Source organism: Cygnus olor, chromosome 9, assembly GCF_009769625.2.
Source record: "Cygnus olor isolate bCygOlo1 chromosome 9, bCygOlo1.pri.v2, whole genome shotgun sequence".
Classification (NCBI taxonomy): domain Eukaryota; kingdom Metazoa; phylum Chordata; class Aves; order Anseriformes; family Anatidae; genus Cygnus; species Cygnus olor.
In genome coordinates this window covers 23,522,825-23,546,231 of record NC_049177.1, presented here as the reverse complement: position 1 = coordinate 23,546,231, position 23,407 = coordinate 23,522,825, and the positions used below count along the sequence as shown (strand labels likewise).

General features: G+C 37.5%; 1 long non-coding RNA gene across 1 annotated transcript in view; it reads left to right on the top strand.

Annotated features, from left to right (window-relative positions):
* The window catches only part of LOC121074835, an 82,510-nt gene extending 67,914 nt beyond the window's left edge, over window positions 1-14,596 (top strand). Inside the window, exons 3-4 of the long non-coding RNA XR_005822558.1 lie at window positions 2,965-3,064; window positions 13,270-14,596. This is a non-coding gene — a long non-coding RNA (uncharacterized LOC121074835). The remainder of the gene's footprint in view (window positions 1-2,964; window positions 3,065-13,269) is intronic.
* Window positions 14,597-23,407: the final 8,811 nt, after the last annotated feature.

Sequence of the window (23,407 nt, the reverse complement as noted above, 5' to 3'; positions counted from 1 at the left end):
ATGGTGCTGTAAGAGTTGCTCTGGAAATGCTGCTCTGCCCGCAGGGTCTTCCGTGGGCCCAGTTCGAAGCCATAGGCAGCGCTCCACGGGCAGCCCCTTCCATCCTTGGTGCCGGCAGGGAGTTACCGGGGCCCTCAGCACAGCACCGTGCTTCACTGCTGGGAGGTTAAGGGTGGTTTGGACTCTGCAGAGATTTGCATGGCTCTGACGTGTCCTGTAAACAGGCTTTGCCTGTAGAACATGGAAGCAGGGCAGAAAATTGAATTTCCAGAATAGAAACTGTGTTAATATGACTTCACTGATATGCTGGAGCTCCCAGACACAATCAAGAACAGAACAAGCATGCTTTCAACCTTTTCTAATCTAATTTCTTTACAGCATATGACTAAGGTACCACCTTGTGAAACCCAATGCACAGCAATTAAATTCGAGTGCAGCTGGGGCTGTGTGGACATGTACAGCTGGCAAACAAGACTCCTACTGAACCATCGCACAGCTTTGACTCCTCTGAAAATACTGTTGTAAAGCATTGCAAGTTTTTGTACGTGCAGGGGTAATGTGGGTAATAGCAAGGGGTCTTCAGTTTTGCCATTTATTTTGAGCCTTCACACAGTTCCCCAACAAAACTAGGTTATTACATTCAAAATGTGACCACTTGGGGTTTGTCTTTATTAAGAAAGAAATCAGAGAGCTTGGCTTTAGCTGGTCTCTTGGCTCCTATCTCAGATAGGCTAAATTGTACCGTAGATCATTCCTCTCCAGAGAGTCACGCTCTGTTTTTGGAATATCCATACATTTGCATCTGAACTTCCAGCTCACTTGGATGCCTGGGGAAGGAGTTGAATATTTGTAGTTTTTTTCTCACCATATAAATGCAGCAGCCAGTCACAGAGCCCTGAGAGCTTATTCTCAAGGTGATCTAAGGCGTCTAAGTGCTCCCAGCAGCCATGGAAGCATGTAGAGGCTTTCAGATTGCTGGTAGGAGTCACAATCCGATAATTCCTTGGATTATTTTTTATGACTTTTTTTTTCTTACTGCACTCCAAATGTCACTTTGGTTGATGATCTGAGAAGTTCTAAAGGATTCTTGTAGTTATTATAACGTGATTTATTTGCATCCGCTGATGTATGACTTTGGAATTTGTCCCTGTGCCTTCACCAATTGTAACGACGAAAATGTACTTTTCATAATTTGTTTCATGTAGCACAACTTGTCACCCTAAAATCTGATGTAATCCTTGACCTCTGATCTGTAGAATCCTACAGTAATCCCTTTATGATAATATTATCTCTTGAACTGACCATTCAAAGGCCTTAGGAATTACAGAACGCTCTTAATTAACTTGTCTGAGACACTGTTTATTTCATATGTCTTTTTCTTTCTTCCTTTTCATTGTCACCATGGCATCTGTTTGTTCTCATCCTTTCCCCCCTGCCCCGCTAATTATAGATAGGGGAAACAGAAATCTAACCTTGCTGGAAATTCATTAATATTAAAACATTCCCTAGATAAGCCTGTAAATCTCCAAGCCGGATAGTTTGTCAGTTCCTTACAAAATAATTCACCTTTTGAGTGAATGCAGATCTTCAGTACAAATTAGTAATCACTTCTTGCATATTTAAATTTACTTTTCAACTTAGAAACCTTAACAAAATTTCTGTTTTCATGCTGAGAATTGGCAGGGATGAACTAATCTTAATGCAAAATGAACAAATAACTTTTAAGAAATTATAATGTGAATGTGTCCTTTTAACAAGAACTCAATGTTATTTGCTACTGTGATTATAATCATTATTAAATATAGATGTCACTACACAAATACAGTGGGTACAAAGGTTGGTGTTCTAAATTAGACTGGAATTAGACAAATTAGACTGGAATACCCTTGCTTATGGGACTTTTCAAGATGATTTCACTGGGACTTTTTGAGTAATTTGAGATGCACATTTGACCCTTTGCTATAGGTCTGTCAGCTTTTCTTTTGATTAAAAAATACAAATTTAATAAAAAAACAAACAAACAAACAAAATAACCCAACTGAAATTACATTCTGAATTATTTAGAATCACACAGGAGATGAAAGCTTCTTAGAAGTTTCCAGGGTGGAGATAATGCATCATGATCAATAAATGAACACTATCCTTCCTAAACCCAAATATATTTGGCATACATTATTAAAAAGGTATGAAACTGACTGATTTCATTATTAATGCAAGGTTATGCTATAGCTAGCGTGCATAGCTGAAGAGGTCATACAGTACAAAGTTAGCATTTGGTTTCATAGTTTTTATTTTTTAATGATTTTAAAGGATTGATGAGGAACCGGATTTAGATCTTCATTCTCTTCAATCTTGCTGTCTCAGTTAAGTCCACCTTGCTCTTCGGAGAGAAATGGAGGATTGGAGAGGTACTAAGCAGATTCTGAATTTAGCAGAGCTTGGGGAGTGTGCCCTCAGAAAGACCATCCCTAGAAACATTCCTGCCATCACAAAGAAAGAGGAGAATAAGCAGATGAAAAATAAATGCTGACACTACACTTGCAACGTTCATGCTGTAGTGTGTTAGAAAATTTAGTGTATTGATACTAAATTTGCAAGCTTTTCTTTAGCAGCTCTGATTTAACATCTTCAGGATGCTTGAGTTGTCTGGGTCAAGTACATTCTAGCACTTTCTTTATGACATATTTGCCTCCCTAAAACACTGTTCTTTTCCCTTCTATATCTACCCTCATCATTTCCTAACAGAGACTGTAAACGTCAGTATGTCTCGCTGATAATTTGCTGTTTGAGGTTACCTAACTGTGGAGTAAAATTCTCATGCTTGTTATGGCACGGTTGTGTTATTTCATTGACTTTGCGCCTGCCATCAGTATGATTCCCTTTAAAGCCACTTTTAAAGTAAAATGAAATGTCAGTAGCCATTTCTAAAGTTTTTGATATATTTTCAACTATTTTGTCTTGCAGTAAGTCCACAGACTCGGCTGTAATGAGAATCCTGGTGTGCCAAGATTTTTTGACATAACTCTGCCCAGATAGACGGCGTCTGCTCTGAAGACATTGCCTCGTGAGTACAAATAAGAAAGTCACTGCATGCTGAACTTGTGCAGAGAATGGAAGTTCATAATTTTTGAAAAATCATAAGGCTGCAGATGCAGCTTGAACTCTGAATTTGGCTCTGTGCATCATTTAAGGGGTTTCGTCTTTACAGGTTCCTGTTACTTTACAGATTGTAGTTTGTAGCTTAGAGTGTGTTCTCACTCGATTTTTGCTTACTTTGGCAAACTGTTGAAGTCTACGTGTTTACTCCCCTGAAATATGTACATTTTCTTTAGTTAAACTGTTTTGAAGAGTGCTGCAGAATAAGAGTGAAGGAATTCTGTACCCTTTTGAAATTGAAAATGACTCTCCTAAAGAGAAGAGGTGTAGTTGTTCTGTATTTCCTCCTGTTGAAAAATAGTAGGTAGGTTACTTACTTTGTTCACCTTTTTTTTTTTTTCTAAGCTACACTATAATCAACAATATGCATCTCTTTCTACCAGCTAGACTACAGATGTGTCCCATGGAGTTCAAATCTGTCTCTGGAGAACAGACACCCTCTTCTAACTCAGACAATACAGAGTTTACCCACTTCTCATGCACTCCAAAGCAGTGAATTTACTTGATGCCCTCTACTGTGGGAATACTCACTCACTCTTGTGTGTCATTCTGAGAGGGACTGTCATGAGATTCCAGTACTTCATAATCAAGAAAGAAATACTAAGAACTGTTTTTCTTAAAAGTAACACGATTACGTTATGAGCTTTTCTCTAAACTCTGATGTTAACTTTTGTAGTTTGAAGCTGTGCCTGTGAGGCAAGCTGACTCCCACATTTTTATTTTTTTTTTCTTTTCTGCAGAGCATAAATCTTGTGAACTTCTCTGAAAGATCCAATTTCCAGGTTGCTCTTTGTGATAGTTGACAGACTTGTAAATCTTACCCAGAATTGTTCACACATAAACTCAAAAAGCAGGCGAGATGGAAACTTTCAAAGCTTCATACTTCACTGTGAAATGAATAGGCACAGTGAAGCTGTTTGCAGATTAAATGAAGTTTAAAAGTGATTTCACTTCCTAAATAATGTATGAATTATCCAGAATCATAAACAAAAACTATATTAGCGCTAAAATTTTCAAAATCAAGAAGACATGACCTGAGTTAGAAACATATCTTGCGATACTGTTATTTTGTATTAACCTATGCAAACTGACGTTTACTGTGTTAAAAAAAGTTTGATAAAAGAAAACAAAAAACATTGGTATATGTGTATGTGCAGCATTTTAGGAGAGAATATAAGAAATGACATCTACTAGCAATAGCGGCTAGTGTGGTACCTCCTGTTGTTCAAGACTTACGGAATCGAGTTCTTGACTTTTGTTCTGTATAATGCAAATTTGTTGCATTTGTACTTACATACTGAATTAGTTTTCAAGCATTCAACCTATTTTTAAAAAGAAAGGTACAAAATTTAAGTGCTGGATAGAGTTTAGCAATATTAAAGATGATAATGTATCTTCTTATAAGATGTACTGCAAGAGGAGAAAAGACGGCTATTAGGGGTTTGTGTAACAAAACTGTATGTTTAACTTAATACACTCTGATAGGGCTACTAATACATTCATCTTTCAAAGATGAAAATTTACAGATGGAAAGATGGATATTTTTAAGTTCCTTTGAGCTCCTAATAATCTCAGTTTACAGCAGAAAAACTAGTTTTCCAAAACCACGTGTTGGCCTACTCATGCTCCATTTAAAGTCATTAGAGAAGCTGTTACTGACTTCTAAGACAACAGATTTATTCTTTGTCAAAACATTGCAATTTAGTTAGGTATAATAAGAAGATTATATATTATTATTTCGTATTCTATTTAACCACGCAGGTTTAAAAAAAATATTTGTCATAGCACAATGATTAGATTTTTTTAGTGCTATTGGTATCATCTGTGTGCTTTTACAAAGATAGTATTGTTAATAGAAAAAAGACTAGCAGAAATAAAGAAGAAAAGGTGGATCTTTGTTATCAGCTAGCTCCTGTAAAATACTTTCAGCCATTCCATATTCACAGTAGTCACTGCCATCATCTAAGTCAAACATAAATACAAAAGAAAGAATAGGCAGCATTTACTTATCTTTTTCACCTAATTTATTTTGTGGTTCCTTTATAGAGTTGTGTATCCTACTTCTTATTTTGTATGTATTATTGAAACTGTGAAGTCATCACTAAACATGCGGCTGAAACCAAATTTCAAATGTGATGGGTAAAATTGATTGTGTTCTTACAGAGATAATGGGCTCCAAGGTCTCCAACCCTTTCAAGACCACAACCCTTGCTGGAAATAGAATGCAGCAATAAATTGAAGGAAACAAGTGATTAAACCGTAAACTTGCAGAAACCCTGAGAATACTCTTCCAGCAGGAATATGTTCATGTTAGTTCCTTTTTTTTTTTTTTTTTTTTTTTTTTTAAGCTTAAGAAGATTTGGAGCAGATCTTGTATAAAATACATCCTGTTCAGGATGCAGATGCTGTAAACCTTATCTCTGTCAAAACTCAGCTCGCTCCTATCATCCGTTAGACCGCTCAATAAAGCAGAAAGCACAACAGCCTTGGTCGCTGTGCTTCCAACTTTACTTGCCACTGACCAGTCAGCAGGTGGGTTTGCGGGACGTGGGCCCTGCCACAGAGCTCAGAGGTTACCCGGACCAGGAGGAGTGTGTGACTTCTGATCTGTGTAAACTGTGTTTAGAAAAGAAAACACAAAACAGAAACATCAAAGGAGGTTTGGTCCCTGGAAAGCTGTTTGTCTCAGGCATGTACAGAGGGGTATTGCCAATCTCTACGCTCTACGTATAGACCCGTACATTTGTGGTATGAGAATACTGCTAAAAACATAATAGGAGCTTAAATAAAAAGAGAGAAAGCTCTCTCTATACTGGGTAAGATCAACCTTTGTCTAAGGACACCTATTAATTTCTGTGAATGCTATTCTCTTCTGCTCTTGTCCTGGGATGCATAGGTTTAATTTGTTGCTTTTAAAATTCATGTTGGCATCAAGGTTTCATAAATGTTAGCCAAAAACTCCTCTTAGATTCTAAGACCCAGAGGCCAAGTCTGGTGAATCTGTTCTCCTAGCTAAAACTGCCCCAAATTCTGTGGGAATTGATAGCTCTGACCTGCACCTGCTTGATTTCTGCAATGTCTTTATGTGGTAATCAGAATTGCACATGATTTTCCAGATGAGCCTTCAGGTGCATCTTTCCCATTGCCAGGGTGCCTTTCCATCATTTATGTTTCATTCTCTTGTTTGCCCAGTGTAGTGCTTCTTGCTGCTGGACGGATGGTTTTATTATTTGCAATCACCACAGGATCTCCCTTATGATTTCTGTATTCAGCAATGATTTCCATGTTTATTTTTGGTACCCAGATTATTGCCTTGCTTTTGCCAGCACTGGGCCGTCTGCATCCACCCATAAACCAAATCTACTCAATCACTGTGTATCTGGCTGTTTTGCTGGTTTTTACTATTTTTGTGCTATCGTTAAACATAGCCATTCTGGAAATTGAACACTTCTCTGCCTCATTTGTATACTAGTTAATTCCAACATGCTGACCCAGCAGCTTTCCTTTCAATGCTTATTTTCTCTCTAACATTTTACTGTTTGCCAGCACCTCTGGCCTTGCCTAAATGGAAGAATATTTTAATTTATCCATGGAAATTCGTATTTTTCTGCTTCATGCTCTCAAAGCACATACAGCTTTTTTTACGGTACAGATACCACTCATCTGACCCACCACCCTAGTTTCCATCAGAATAATATACTGTTCAGATGAACTAGAGATTTTTTTTTTCCATTGGTAAATCTGCACTGTTCATCAGGTGATATGGTTCTATATTTGTGTTCATATTTGTCTTTTAATACCAGTCTCTCTCCTAATATTAGGGGTTCTTCTGTAGTACAAAATCCAGTTAGAGCATTATCATCCCTTGAAACGGATAATGCGATTTGGTCTATTAGCGTCGATGGGTACCGTGTTATAACTCTGCCCCTAAGTCAAGTTACATTTTAGACATAAAAATAGGAATGATTAGGTAACATGGTTTAAATGCGATTTAGTTATACCTCAGTTGCAAAACATTTTTAGTCAGGGCAAATTGTAACCGTGCTTTTCCTGGTACCCAGGTAGAGTATTTTTGCAGCGATGCTGACCCACATACCAAGAGTAGGATAGTAGCTCCCCTGCAGTCTCTGTGATTTATCAGATAAATATATCTATAAACTGCTTGGTCCTGTAAGTCCTCCGAAAATTATCTACCAGCAGTATTTATGAGTCCTCATATACTCACAAATAAAGATTATCTAGATCTGATGAACACTGTCACCTCATTCCATGTACTGTTGTCTTCTACATGGAGTGGAAGTGACTTATGCTTGAAGAGCAGTTAACCACCACTCACCTTGTCTTCTAGAAGAAGCCTCTGTAAATCAAACTCTTTCAATAATAGAAAGTCCAGAAGTTGTTCTAAATATAATCTAGAAATGACTAGTAATTGAGAAAGATGTAGATTTGCCATCTAAGCTCCCTATCACTGAAAATAATCAAAGAAATGAAATAGATCTTCTGTTTGTTTCTTTACTTTATATGCTTAGTTTTGTGCTAAGGGCCTCCAGTCTTATTCTGTCACACTGCAAAGTCTTTATTTCATGAGCATTTGCAATGACTTGAATAAATCACTGCTCAAAGTATTCCCCCAGAATTACTGTCCTTCATCAACAGATAGATTTAGCCTCACTAAAGGCCAATACTTGTTTCTCGATCTGAGATCGAATTCTGGGATTTATTTCATAGATATACTGCTTCAATTAGTACCCCAATATATCTTAAAAACTTGAAAGAACTCTAATTCGTACAGGAAAGTGGGAAGGGAAGACTAAAAAGCAATGTAGGGATTGGGTAAGGGAAGAGCAATGCAAACTCCTAGGCTTCAGTTGTCTCTGGGGTCCTGTGATGTAAGACGCTTGCAGACCAAACTTTTTTCAGCATCAGAAATAAAGCACTGATACTTGGCTCTTGCTTCAGGACTGTGATGCTGGCATTTCCGTCCCGCTCTGACCATGCTTGGTGTGATTCATTAGCATAGAGTGGTGGAACATGCAAGCAGAAATACGAAGTGTGTTGTGTGATGACACCAGGCATCTGTGTTTTAGCTTTTTTCCTCTCTGTGATATGCTCGCAGTCTGTAGTCATGCTGTCTCCAATCTTAGGCTGTGGCATGGGCTTCTGAACAAGTGTGTATTCAGCAGAATACAGAGATGTGGGACTTCAAACCAATCGAAGTTGATGTCCTCATGGTGCAGTTTGAGGTACATCTTAACTGAGTTCAGTTTGTTTTGTTATTATTGTTTGTTGTTGATTATTTATTTATTTATTTATTTTCCCTGAGTGGAGTGGATAGTTTGTAAAGTATTTCTGGCCTGCTCCATTTCTAACTCCAGAATATAGTCACAGGTCATTATGCTCATTTGAAACATCCAGATAGCTTGTGTTCATCATTGGACGTGCCTGTTTTTTGATCTCACGTTTTTGGCTTTTTATCTGAGCACTGTGATTAGATTGCTTTTTGAATGAACTCCAAGTCTTCTGTGCTGCATTTGACAGTTTCCAATAAGCCTACATTTGTGGTTCATGGATACCACAGCTATAAAATTTGGCACAGAATGATTTTCCATAGCAGTAAACAAAATGAAAATCCAGAAATCAAAAAGACTCTTACAGGTAAAGGTTGTTACCCCTTGTGCTGCTTTTATTTCTTCTCTTTTTCTATTGTAAAGGCATTTGCAGAACTCAGTTTCCCTGTTACATTGTACTACATCCCGGTTTCATTTAGTACAGAAAATACCTTTTCATTCATTCAACCATGAAGCTATTGCTGTTACAAATGGATTTTTTCTATAAACATCATCCTGTGTAGTCAGGTCTGGATCACTTCAAAACAATCTCTTTGAAAAGAGCCATTGTAATGGTGCCTAACCTTTTGTTTCTCCTTTGCTATCAGAAGCTCTTTTACCTGTTAAGTGCCTCAATAAGAAGTCTTTCAAAATCTTCAAATCTTATGTATCTTTATATCATTTTTTCACTGCTCTTATTCTGAAATTTCAGCTGCCTCTGATGTCTGTTTCTATATAGCTGATCACTGCTAAAGGTGTTTCACAGTAACATCCATGGTCTCTCCAAATTATCCGTCCTCTCCATTCTCTTTTGATGGTTGTTTAAATTTCGGCTTTCTCCATGAACATGCAATATTCCTCCTTGGAAAATTTCAGTAGCCTTTCACAATTCCTCTTCTGCCTGAACCACAAATCTCTTTTGATTTGTCAGCCTTTTATTCCTTTGCTTCTCTTTTCTCTCTCTTTCTTTCTTTTTTTTTTTTTTTTTTTGTAACTGATGTAACCAATTTCTCGTTTCAGAAATTGAGTATAATTCAAGTGGTAGAAATACATTGTGATCCAATCTAACAGCGTGTGGCTGTGCAAATGCCTTTTTTCCAATTGTAAAATGTGGCACAGCATCCAGACAGAGCTGCTTTGCCTTGAGATTAAACACTAATTCCAGTTATCTAAACTTTCCTTGAAACTAACAGGAAGAGTAATCATTATGTGAAAATAAGATTTATTTTTCAGTTTATGTTACATTTGCTGACTTCATGAAGTTAAATCAAATAGTGTGTCTACGGTAAATGTAGCTGAGGAACAGGAGAGCATAAAGCCCCGGCACAGTGGCAGAGATGAGGGCAGGATGGGAAAAGCTGTTGAACAGAAAGAATTTGCTGGGCTCTCGCTGGGTAAAGTTGGTGGTTTAATCTTTGCTGGTCTGAGATGAGCATCAAAAGAGTAAAGAAACTGTTAAAAGACCTTAGGCCTAGCAAAGGAAATAGAGATGAATGAAGAGCCAGCAGCAGGCTGGTGGAGTGGTAGGAGCTACTTAAAGGACACGCTGCTTCTCCCAGCACAGTGGTGGTGCGAAGTCTTTGAACAAAACTAATCAAGTCTCTCATGCCAGGAGAAATTACTCTTATGTAAAAAACAAACAGACAAACAAAAAAAGCAAAAAAACAAGGACAACATTTTTGTGTGCTTTACACTTTCTTTCGTGTGGTAAGCACCGTGGTCTGGCAGGAGAGGAGGGTGCCGCAGGGCTGTTGCAGTCGGTGGCGCTGAGTTAAGGAGCTGCAGCCAAGGGACTGGATTAGGTTCAGGATGGGTAAACCCACGAGTTCCCAGTCATCAGTTACTGGGCAAACAGGCCATGTCTGGACTGAGAGCTGCACATGGCACTGGGAAGCACACGGGCTTGTTTAGTCCTTGCAGCTGTGTTGAAGGTGCTAAAATACCTGTGAACTCCTTGAAGTGTAAATAGTAAATCATGCTATGATACAAGGATTTTTCTAGAAACTCTTGGAAAGTTGGAATGTAGCATCTGTCTTTCCAGACAAATATATCACAGCTGTCAAATTCTTTTAAGGCAATTTATATCTTTTTTTTCATGTGAACATGCTTTCTTGGCCTGTCTGTCATCATCTCTTCTTCTTTACTTCTATCGATGTAAATTAAACAAACACGATAAAACTTGCATCATCAGATTCGATGGAAGTTCTTGCCAGCTGCTGCTATATTATTGAGTAATATATCATCAAGATGGTAGTGCGTTTGTAATGATGTATTGCATTGATGCATCATTAGGGGAACTGTATTCTTTGATATATTAGTCAATAACAATTGTTAGTAGGAAAATATTTTGAGAAGTCAAACTCCAAAATCTTATTTTAAAAGTTGCCCATAAATGCACTGTAAATAGAAGAGATATTGACAGCTCCTGTTCTCATGTTACCATCTTTCTGTACGTGAAACTCTGCATACCACGTGCCTTGTGAAATCACCAGTGTATTATTTTGTACATTTTCCTTATTACAGGCTTTGGCATAAATAGATACAGAAAGAAGTAATGATAAGAAGGGGAAGAAAGGATCCATCTTCACTTAGCTAGGGAAGAGGGCAGAGAGGTGTCCCTCAAAACCTGAGGATGAGGTTTTGCTAGCCTAGCTCAGGTGTCTGGTGAATGGCTTTCATGCAGGATCCTTGCAGGATTTAGGCTTGAATCTGCATCAGACTGCTTAATGATCCTTTTGATTTTCTATTTAAGTGATTTTTGAATAGAAACAATCTTAACACACTGTCATCTTCTGTCCCCCCTCTCTCTAATTAACATCCTGTGCTGATGATTACAATTTAAAACTGTGGCTTTGTTACTTATCTAGGTAATTGCTATACCTATAGATGCGTCTATTAGAAGTAAATTGAAAAGGATAAATGGAGCTTAATTTCAGCAGTCATTACCTCATGTTGAGTGGGTGTGAATGTGGAATATGAGGGAACAATTATAGGTGTCAAAAAGTACGCATAAATATGTTTGTTTTCTTGAAACCTTTTTATTTTTTCCAGTTTTCAAGGATAGATAAAAATACTTTTTTTTTTTTTGCTGTATAGAGATAGGAATTTAACCTTCAGTATGCAAATTATTTAATAAGCATCATGACCTTATTAAAACAAAATGCTTTCCTTCTATTCTTCCATATAAACAAGACTGACAATCAAATAATTGTTCCTCTGTGGTTATGTAAGGAAATAAATAACTTAGTACATGACTAATCTCATTTTAGGAATAAGTCTTTTCCAGTGAGCAGTTTTTCAAATACAATTATTAATTGGCAAAGATACTTTTTTTCTATGTTGGGTTATAGCTAGTGAATAAGGGGGGAAACATGGAATACCAACAAAGATAAATATTTGTGAAGTGCCAAAAGGTTAGATTAATATTTCTTTGGGATTTTTTAAGCCAACATTTTTACAGGGGTTTGATAACTATGAATGAAGATTTATAAGCATTTCTTGTTATTAAGCATTTTGCAGTGCAGAGCTCCTTTTGGGAGCTGGCACTTTTCCAAGACCACCAGTAGTTGCCTTCGTGTTCGCATATTCAGCGATATCCAAATCTTCAAGGTTCATAATTTGGGAAAGAAGCTATATAGTTTGAGAGTTTGGTCTCTCATCAGTTTGAAAAGCATGAAATGAGCTTTCACACCATATTTTGACCCACATAATGTTAAATAAGAGAGAAAAAAAAAAGAATTAACTGTATATGCGTATTTATTTTACAGTCACAAGACGTTGTGGTTTTATGTTACAGGTATTTAGGAAAGAGAACTGTAACTTTGTTCAAACCAGTTTTCATATGTGAGTTCTTCACTAGATGAACCTGAACCAGTGTTCGTGATCCACACAGCAGCCTTTTCACACACAGGGAAGGTCAGGTCCAGAACAAAATTACAGTGATCCATCTGCCTATAAAATCATATTGAAGTGAACAATGGTTTAAAATTATGCAGTTTTTCTATTTCTAAGGATTCATAACTAATATTTTATCCAGAAAGGTGACATCTAAAATAAATTGGGTTCTACTGCTGATTAAAATCACAAAAGTTTACCTACTTTTTTTTAGGTCAGTCTGAATTTTCAGGTAAATTATTTATTCCAGAAGAAGTAGAAAGGGAAGAAAAAGTTTCTGTGGTTAAATTGAAGGTTAGGCTTTAAAAGCTGCTGGCAATTTTTACTTGCAGTTTAGCCACAGAGAACAATCCCGTGCTTTAAACCAGTTTTGGATGTATGTCCTGTGCAGCCGACACAGTCCTCCCCATTACACAGGGAATAAAGAAAAATATGCCTGAAAAATATGCTCCAGCTCCTTGCAATAAGAGCATGCTTTAAGTAAACCTCCCTTGCTCATTCCTTACGTTATGCTTTCCTTGGATTTCCTGCAATTATCTCCTCTGGGACATAGAATTCAGTAGTGAACCTGTACCTCAAACAGTTCCTCAAGTCAGAATGAAAGTCTGAAATCTCAGAAAAAAAGGGAGAATGAAAAATAAATGAATCTTCTCAAGTCATATGAGCGTCTTGCTTCAGTTGATGAAGAACATTGCCATTCACTTTCAACAATCTTATGACTGCTATAATTAGTGTGATTCCCAAATTAAAATGTTTTCCAGAAGTAGTCTGGGAAACTTGTCAGAACTGTCTTGCAGAAAGTTTTGGCTTGATAGCATCAGCATTTTCAGACTAAAATGATTTGTAGAAACAAAAATATCCTGACTCCAGATTTGTTAATGTTTTCCCCCAGTTGCAGGTGAACAGGAAGAAAATTATGACTCAGAGAGATGTGTTTGAGGCACACTGATTCTCAAGACATCCCTGAGGACAGGGTAATTAAGCACCGGTGTAGGTCTTCTCATAAAACCATGGTGCAGCTGCTAATGTAGTGGGCCCTGTTCTTCTCTCACCTGGAGAACCACTGTAGCGTTTGCCCCAGTTGAATGAAGTTAATTCTGGTGAAACTGATTTTTTCTTCATAAAAACTATTGATAGCTTACATAATTTTTGAACTAAATTATGCAATTACTTTAATATTCCTTTCTCTATTTCATTTACCATTTAGCAGATGGGATGCAAAGAAAATTTCATCAGGTTAAAAGAGAAAATTGTGTCCCTGATCAATGTTTATCTTTCTGTTTTATTTTAAAATTATCTCTAGTGTCTTGGCTCTCAAAAGCAGATGGGCTGTAGGCTTGCTGTAAATCAACCTTAAAGTAGCTGTCTCTTAACACGTCCGGTTGTAAAATGAAAGGTGCGACTGGAATCATAGGGAGTCCATGGTGCATCTGTTGTTTTTTACAGTCATTTCATTGTTATTTTTTCACATCACTGTTTATAATTTCAATGTGACTTAATTTTGCTTTCTTGGAAACTGAAAATGTGGTCCTGTGTTCTTTGTGAAGTATTTCACTCAGTATATTCCTGTCACTGCTTCTGTTGTGCTGCCTGGATGCAGTCGTTACCTGCTGCCTTTATCTGAAGCTCTTGTGATTCTACCTTTTGCCCACCATGCATTGTTCACATTGTCATGCCTCAGTAGCAAACAGATGATATCCCAAATAAATCAGCAAATTGCCTCATATTTCATAATGCCAAAAGATGACAGCGCCAGTACAACACAGGACACAAAAATCTGAAGATTCCACTAGAGCTGTTCCCTAACTTTTTTTATGGTTTTACCAATTTTAGTAGTTTTATTGTTATTATTATTTGTCAATTTGTAATACATTACTGCCCTCATTTTTGTCACCCTGTTTATAGCTCTTTATGTAGCAGTAAAATACTTTCTATAACTTCCAGTCTAAAAAACAGGCTAGGAAAGGAAAAAGCAAGCTGCAGATGGATTACATGAATAACTTGGGACAGAACAGTCTGTGAGTTGTACGAAGTTTTCTAGCTCTTCATTTTGCCAGGAGCTCCTAATTTGATGATCTGTTAGAGTAAAAGAACTGTATATAGAAATTTCGTTGAAGTGAGTAAGAGCTTTCTCTGTTTCCAACAGACAGGATGTAATCTGTAGACTGTACTAATTTTTTTGTTTTGGTTTTCTTCCCGTGCCTTTGGATCAACTTTGAACTTGATGGTAAAGATTTTAATTCACTATTTTTGGATTCCTGTAGTTGCACAGTAGTGTTTCTTCATCATGTCAACAAAGTCACCAGTTTTGTAAGTAGGTCTCCATTTGGTATTTTTAGGAAGTGCTCCATATGTGCAGTATAACTGCTAGAACATATCAGAAAATAAAATAAAGAGTAAGTTCAGATCTAAAATCATAGCCTTTGTAATTTGCCTGAAATAAAAAAGAAGTTTCCTTTACCCATCCTCTCCTACCCTTACCTTGCCTGTGTTTCACCATTAGACAAGGAGTCTCTTGAATGGCCATAATTTTGCTGAAACTGGGAAAATATACAAAACAACAGATTAGATTTCTTCTTATAAATGTAATTAAGAAGTAGAAATAAAATGAAATAATTTGGGGGAAGATTCTCATCTTCAGGATAGCTGTAAGGGAGAAAGTTATCCAAATCTCTGGCAAAGGAAATGATTCTTTGCAGGCAATGTAGGAACTTGGGGAAAAAAAAAAAAAAAAAAAGGAAAATGTGTGCTCAGCCACTGTGAAAATGCGGTTAAGCTGCTATAGCATTGCTTTTTTTTTTTTAATTGTAATTATTCAACCATATTGAAAAACAGAGCCTTCAGATTTTTTTAACTTTTCTAGATTTCTTTGAGGAGAAATCAAAATATCATACTATTTCTTATTAACAGAAAATCTTATACTGACATTCCCTTCTTTTTCCAAAGGTTTACCTGTTTTTATTTGCTCATGCATTGAGCCAATCTGCAGGGAGAATTAATATATTAGATATACCAAGCCAGCTCATTTTTCTTCTGTCACTTTTGCCATGATTAATGATAGCGAAAGTGTGTTTAACTCTGTTCCAAATGACACTTCTGGTATTGCTCAGTGCTTGGATTTTATTTATTTATTTATTTATTTATTTATTGAGTCTGTTATCATTAACTAAAAATAAATTCCAGTTAAACTGCAAAGGCAGATACAACTACTCTCTCTTTCTTGCTTATTCTTGTTTTGTCCTTTTGGAATGACTACATTTATGCATTCAAATATTTTGAACATTTCCAGCAACTGTAAACATTATGCAATTAAGCAGCATTTAAACTCATTGTACTTTATAAACACAGGATGATATATTGATATCTTCTTTAGGTGGACAGGTTTGAACTCATAATTGTTAAAGCACTAAAAGAGCTCCTGGCCCTGAGGTGACTGGGAAATGAAAATCTGTCTTCCATCTGATAAACCAGCTTTAACGAGAATCAATACCTAAATCTATCACGTAACAATATGCTTTTGTAACAATATGCTGCCCTATGCTGCTGGAAAAAAATAGCCAGGAAACCATTAAGTATAGGAAATGCTTTTAACCAGGTTTCTCATAAATCAGAAAAGGGGTCAGGGAGAAGAAGGATGGAAATGGATTATCATGGAATTGCAAGGAAAGAATTTTAGTGCTTGGAGTGTTCTTGGGTTGAATATAAATTCCTTCTGTGGGAATTCCCTCTCTGGGTCCCCAGGACCTGTTGGACTCTATTCATATCCTTAGATCCTCTCAAGATGTTAACAAATAAGAGTGATATAGTAATTATCAGTGATAATAATCACTTTTCTCCTTTTCTCCCTCATGAATGTGAAAGGATTTAAAATTGTATTCCTACCAGCAGTTGGAGGTAGCAATTCCCACCACTGCCTAGTAGTGGGAATCAACATTTCCAGTGTTTCTTCAGACAGTACTGAAGCAATGAAAGAAGTGCTGAGGAGGTGTATACCTCCAGTGCTCCTCTTAACAAGTCCGTACTGATGGATAGATGTTATCTTTAGTGAATATTTACAACACACTGTCAGTGTCTCCTATTTTTGAGTCATGGCAAAGCAAAACTCGCTATTATCAAAGCGCATTACTTCATAAGCAACCTGCCCATCAACCACCTAGAAAGACCAAAAAAAAAAAAGGCATTATTAATGCAGATTGCTAATACTGTGTGCAAACTGTTCAGCTACTGTGAAAACTGCTCATCCACCAACAGGCAAAAAGAAAAAAAATTGAATTATTAATGTGTATTATTAATATTACCCCAAATCCCTTAAAGGGAAATGAAAGGTTTCAGCATTTCTTTTGAAGAGATTTTAGAGTGGTGAAGCTAGTATATGCATAGCAGCTGTCTGCAGCATATTAGAAGAATATAAATAATGAATGAGTTATGGAGCATCAACCCACTAGAAAAGCAAAATATGCATTGTTAATGTATATTATTTGTATTAATGAAATCCCAAGAAAGATCACTTTTAGGAATTGGGGAGCGGCTGTCTTTTTTAGACTTACTGAATAACCAGTGGACAAAATGGAATCATATATTATGAACGTGCTTTATCGTCTTACCAGCCTGGCTTCAAGAATCTCAAAGTCCTGTCTGAAAGCTGCTGTGTCTCAGTGGAAGTTACTGCTTGCGTCTCAGTGATGACAGGTCAGAAATGGAAAATGCTGGGTTCAGTCGTCCCTGCACCAACTGTTTCCGATGGGATCAGGGACGTACGTATACTGCTAAAAAGAGGAAAGGAGAGGAAGAAAAACAGTGAGCACTGGCAAACACTTAGCTTGTGAAATTGATGCAAAACTCAACTGTTTATTCTGTTAAGGGTGGGCAGCAATATGTTTATTTTATTTTATGACAAGATACAGGAAAATAGAAATTATGGAAGTTAATGTAAAAAATGAAGGGTAAAGTGTTGTACCAGTTGGGCTTCATCCTTCATTAATTTGTTCTTTTGTTCTGAAAAAGCTTTTGCATTTTCCCTGTGGTTTAGGGATGTGCCTTTGGCTTTAGTCGTAAAGCAGAAACAAACATGCACAAATGTCCTGTTTACGTCATCTTTGAAACAGTAGAGTACATAGCCCAAGAGCTTCAACAAGGCTTTTGGAACTATAATCTATGTCAAATGTTAGGTCAGGAAAATAAATTAGATGCATTTTATGTCACAGAATCTCTTGGTTTCAGGTCACTGAGCCCATTTCTTAAAACCTGTTACACTTCTTAACCCATTTTATGTTATTTTAAAACATTATCAGATATGCTGTATAGAATAAGTCTAACGTGTCTTCATGGTATGCCAAAACTGAAATATTTTTATTGAATAGTCTGTTCTTGTAAATAAGTCCCAGTGATGTCAGCAGCAATGTTGAATGGGAAATCTCGAGGGCCAGATTTGGCCTGGTGTTCAGAAGCCTAAAGGCAGCAGTAAGTATGCAAAGCAATTTTTCAAAACACGATTGCTTTACTTCCACTGGAGACCGTGGCAGCTGGTCCTGGTGCACTGCTTAAAATCCCACGAGAACTTCATGTGAGTGGATCTGTACGAAGTCCAATGAACAACAGCATAGGCTGAGATGTGTAGCTTTTTGTGTTCAGGTACAATCCATTCCTAGCCCTGGAATGCGTAGTGCTGTGTCTCCGCATTGCCCTAGCTCTGCACCGACTAATGGCTGGGTGGGACACGTGGCTGAACAGTACCTAGGCCCGTAAAGTGGTTCTATTGATCTAGTAAAGGGATTATTTTGAGAGTGAATGTGGCTTTATCCAGCCTAGTGAACATTTTACTCATCTGCGTAGTCCCAGCAGAGATCATCTGCCTCTCTATCAAAGGTACTTTTATGGTTGTCATCTGCACTGTGGCTGAGTGCTTGCAGTCTTCAGTGGTTTTATCCTCTCAGCACCGCGTTTATCTTGCTCTGTCTGTGGATAGCAAGGCACAGAAGGAGTAAATGGCTTCCTGAAGATCGCCTAGGAGGTTTCTGTTGGGAAAGTGCAAAAAAACAATGTCTCAAAACGCAAGATTAGCACTGCAATCACTGCTCTATTTTTCCTCTCCAGCAAGGGGTATGTGTGCAGGAAGGGCCAGTGTCTGTGAGGACCCAGCAAGGGACTCATGCAGATGGCTGTGTGTACAATCCAGGATAAATAGCACGTTCTTTCTGCAACGTGTTCTGGGCTGAAGAAAGATCAGACTTTCTTTGAAGCTGTATTTAGTCTCAGGATCTTTTATCTTCATCTACAGTTTGTACTGCAGGTTATTTTGGCTACATTGCTGAACGTCAAATATTGATTATTACTTTTAAATATAGAAGGAAACTCCTTTGCCCAGCAGATTGTCTAAGCTTTAAAAGACAGAACAAGTTTTAGTTTATAGGCTTTTATTTTTGCAGACCCAAACAACTGCAGAACAGATGGTTCAGCTGGTAATGGAGATAAAAGGCTCTGTAGATTAAACAGTTGGCCATTTCTATTTCATTCTTGCTTTGGCATTTTGCCCCACTTTTGCATCATTGCATATCATATAAAATGAGGCATTTCTGAAAGTTCTTAACTTTTAAAACTCCTTTTAATGATGCATGGTTTATTCTGTGTAAGATATCAGACAACCTTAAAAGTGAAAGTTGACCTAAAGAGGTAAAGATACAGAGTTAAGAGTTGGTTCAAAAGTGTTGAACTCTCTCTGGAATTCCTGTTGAAATTGATATTTTGGCTTCGGCTTTTTCTCCTTCCATTAAAGCCACTTGTCCTAAATGGACTGTGATAAGAATGTGTTGCCTAAAAATGCTTTTGTTTCAAAACATCTCATCCAATGTAGTGTGGACATGGTTGCCTTCTATGCCAGTTAGTTAACTTATGTTACCAACTTAAGACTTAAGGTAGGGAAAAAAGCATAGGTTCTCTTCATGCTTGGTGTCAACTTAGAGAACATTTGATTGCATTTGTTGTGCTTCAGAAAAATCTTTTGCTCCTTTCATGCTTCTCAGATGGTGTGTTACAAGGTACCTGGAGGCAGTGTCATGTGCAGTAAGTCATGTTAACAAACCCTGCCATGCTTTGGGACCAACCCCTCAATATGTTTAAATATGTGGAAGTCTCACTGAAACTGGTGGGACTGTTCATATATTTACAGTGAAGCAACCATTTAAATGTTTTGCTGAGTCAGAGCCTTGATTTGGAAAGCAATGGTGATTGTCTGTCCTGGCAGTCTCCGTGTGTGGTGTCATTCTGTATGATAAGAAGGTCCTGGTCATGAAGTGAGGGCTTTTCTGCATCACCGGCTGCCTTGAAGATTGCACAAATCTCTGAGATTTCTAAAACTTGGTTTAATGCATTGACTTGAATGTTAGATTTTCTTAGTGTAGCCACTGTATTAATGCCAGAAACATTGATGGATTTGGCAGCAATAACTGATTACACCAAAGAAGCCGCTCTATTAAGTCCTGTAGAGACCAAGTTTAAAAAATTGCTTACAGTTCCCTTATTTATTTATTTATTTTTAATGTGGAGCAATGTAAGCTGGAGCATCTCAAATAAAAGATGGATTTTCCTCTTGTGCCCAGGACGAAGCTCTGCCCTGTCCTCAGTGCCCCTACATGCTCACATTTCCCCCCAGTGTCTCCATTGTCAGTTCTGCTCATTTCCTTTCTTTTCCATGTGTTGCGTTTTTTAATAATCAGTATGATACCCACAAGGACAGTGTTCAAGAAATCTGAATACTTAGAACTTTCTTATTTTAATTGAGTGTTTATCTCAGCTATTAACTATTCTTGAGAGTTCTTTTATAGAAGAACCTAGAGGTACTCATTAAAGTTAATGTGTGGTTTGTTTGTTTATCTGCCAGAAAAGGAAAACAAACACCAGCGTTTCAGATCTCCCTGCTAATCTGCAAAGGTGGGAACAGTGATGTAACTGAGACAGGTGCGATGGAAGCGGGAGCAGGCAAAAACTGTTTTTTCTCCTGCTGTAAAAGTGTGTACACTTTTATAGGTACAGCACTGACAGACTTACTTGTTAACGATAGAAATGAAGGAAGAAAGGAGTAATTAAGGTAAATCCTCAATTTTGAAACCACGAGGTTAGCAAGACTTTCAAGTGCTAGGAGGCAAGGGCAGGAAGCCACATGTCTTGGTTCTGGAGGTCACAAGAGACCTGAAGCTGCATTAAATCGCTGTACTGCCATGGGTGGCTCTAGAAAGGCCAAGAAAGAGATTCTCTGGGTAGGGATGAAATATTTTAGACAAGCTAATTACCTCATGCAGAATATGAAATACCACTTAATACTTGAGGCATCCTTACAATTTTTTTCTTGCTTTAAGGAGTCTTTTTCATTTTTTTTTTTTCATTTGTAATGAAGGTCCTTTGCCCTCTGAGCACTGGCTAGTGCTCAGAAGTTAAGCTCGCCAGTGTCAGAATAAAACAAGCAGGTGCTGAAAGAACATAAATTGCTGAGTCATAGAGCCCATGCTTTTATCTAGCAAAAGATGAAGGTGGAGGCCTATGATCTTAAAGGTAAGATTCTGCCTAGGAGCCACAAACAGGTAAATATGAAAAATATGGTAATGGCATTCTTCTCTACCTGCATCACATTGCATTGTGTGCATGTGCCTGCACACATGTATTTGGGATTATGGCGTTTAGTGAGGAAGAACTCAAAAACAGTGATAAGAGAAAAAAATGGGTAGTGCAAGAGTTGAACCAGTAGGTATCTGTTATTGGCATGAATGTATAAGGCAAAATTTTATCGCTCTTTCCTGATAAGCTTTTCTAACATGTGAATGGAATGCGTAAATAGATTGCAATTTGTTAAAGCACAAAATGGAGATGATAACAGTATCTTAAGTAACTGGACAGGAAAAAAAAAAGGGGTACTCAGAACTGGCTTACTGTGGTTTCTCATGTAGTGGCTTGTCTGGGTTCAAGGGCACTCTCTGAAGGACTAATTTAATTATTACTGGCACTGATAATGCTGACAACGAGGCTGATTCTAGAACAATAGTAGAAGATAAAGAGAGTTAAACAATCATTTGAATAACTGGATTGAGAAATATAAAATAGCAACCATCAATTTAAATAAATCCAGATTATAGAAAGTGAGACTAGTTATTTCTATTAGTCTGAATCAGAAAAAAAAAAGTGAAAGGTTTAAAGGGTTAATTATTTAAAAAACAACAGCGAGTAGACTGAGTGGTCTATTAAACTGAAAAAAATATGTATTTCTTTTGGATTCTTATATGAAAATAGGGTTTACTGTTTCAGGATGACTATACTGAATTGTTTGAAAAAATATGGGAACTTAAGCAGCATGACAAAGGTTTAGCAAAATAAATAAAATGGACGAAGTCCACAAATGTTCCAGTGCCTTGACTACAGCGATACATTTTTATAGAGTGGCAGTGAGATTTCATGGCTTGAAAATCATCTGTCGGTTATACGCTTATGGGACAAATCCCATTAATTTCTATCAGGACCAAAGGAAAAAGTGCTAGGAAGGAATAACAAGATGGTTCAAAAGACAACACAACTTCAATTCGAAGACAATTCAATTGAATAATCAGTGCTCATAAACAGTGGGACATCCATTCACAATAAATAAAACTTTATCCTCATTTTAAATGCCACTGTTGAGACTGCTAAAGTGGAAAACGATTCTAGTTAAGGTCATTATCACCAGTATCAGTGCTTCCATTAACCAGATGCAGACCAGATCCTACGAATGAGGTAATCTCTCCTGATTGACAGAGCAGATGGCAGACCTGAGGCCTTACAGCTTCATTTTGGGATGTTTTGTGGGCTACAGCTTCAGCTCCAGTACACTGATGTAGTTCTGAGCGTTGTGTTTAACTCAGTTTAACTTAGAATCTAGACCAGTGAATGTACTTTCATGTAATATCTTTACAGGAAGAAGAGGTGAGTTTCTTCTTTTGTCTCAAACCTTTGATTTTTTGGAAATCAGGAGTCATTGGTGACCCTGTCCGTGTACATTTTTATTTTAATTATAGCTGAGATCTAACTGCAAAGGAGCAAAAAAGCAATTATAAAAGCAATGATAAATATGCTTCCTCTACTGATTATACTGTATGGCTGAAATGTTGTTTGAGATCTCTGCAAGTCCATGCTCATGAATTGTAGAAAAGCAGAGGGACCGATTATATAGGTGAACTGAACAGCAAACAGCAGTATTTAGTTTGCTGAAGGTCTTATGGCAACAGAGCTAAGACATTGGTGGTTATTCACTTGTTTTTAATAGCACCTGAAAGAATAGGGGTGAAGAAGGAGGAATGCCATTAGAAGATTATTACTTTTTTTGTCTTCTGTGTTCCAGTTCCTCATTTCATCCTCTGTTTCTCCTTTCTTCCGTCCTCTGTTGCAGTAAATATTGATTTGTGGGCAGGAACAGCAAGCGCTTTGCCTGTGCACACTCTGAGCTCATCAGAAAGGGAGGTGAGTAGGAAAAGGCTCTCCTTAATGATATTGTTCTGAGCCCAGAAATTACTCTGATATTAAAAATATATATATATAAGCATTATGCTGAAAAACAAAAACAGTTGTCATTGGGAGTTAGAGGTAGACTTGTGCTGCTGAAAAGTTCTTAACTGCCATTGTACAATGTAGTCCTTCCCTCCTACTGGAGAGCTCCAAGGTAATATTCAGAAAAGGTCAATGGCCTGACACCACTCTTGGTGCAGGTAGAAATGGCAATGTTATTTTCAGGTTTGTTGTGGAGATGTTGTGTGGTTTTACACATATCTGGCCTCCCTGGATTTTATCCTATTCAAGTAAGTGGCAAACAGACCGTTCCAAGCATGAGCTGTAGAGTGCCCGTGTACTGCGTGCTGCTCAGGGAATTGCTCATCTGTCATCACGCAGAGAATGATCCAGATCGGACCTTGACACTTCAGAATTATGACAGCATATGCTGGATAAATGGAAAATTCTTGCTTACAGCAGAGACATATTTCATCTACTTAAATGTCATAGCAGTGTCTTTAGTTTTC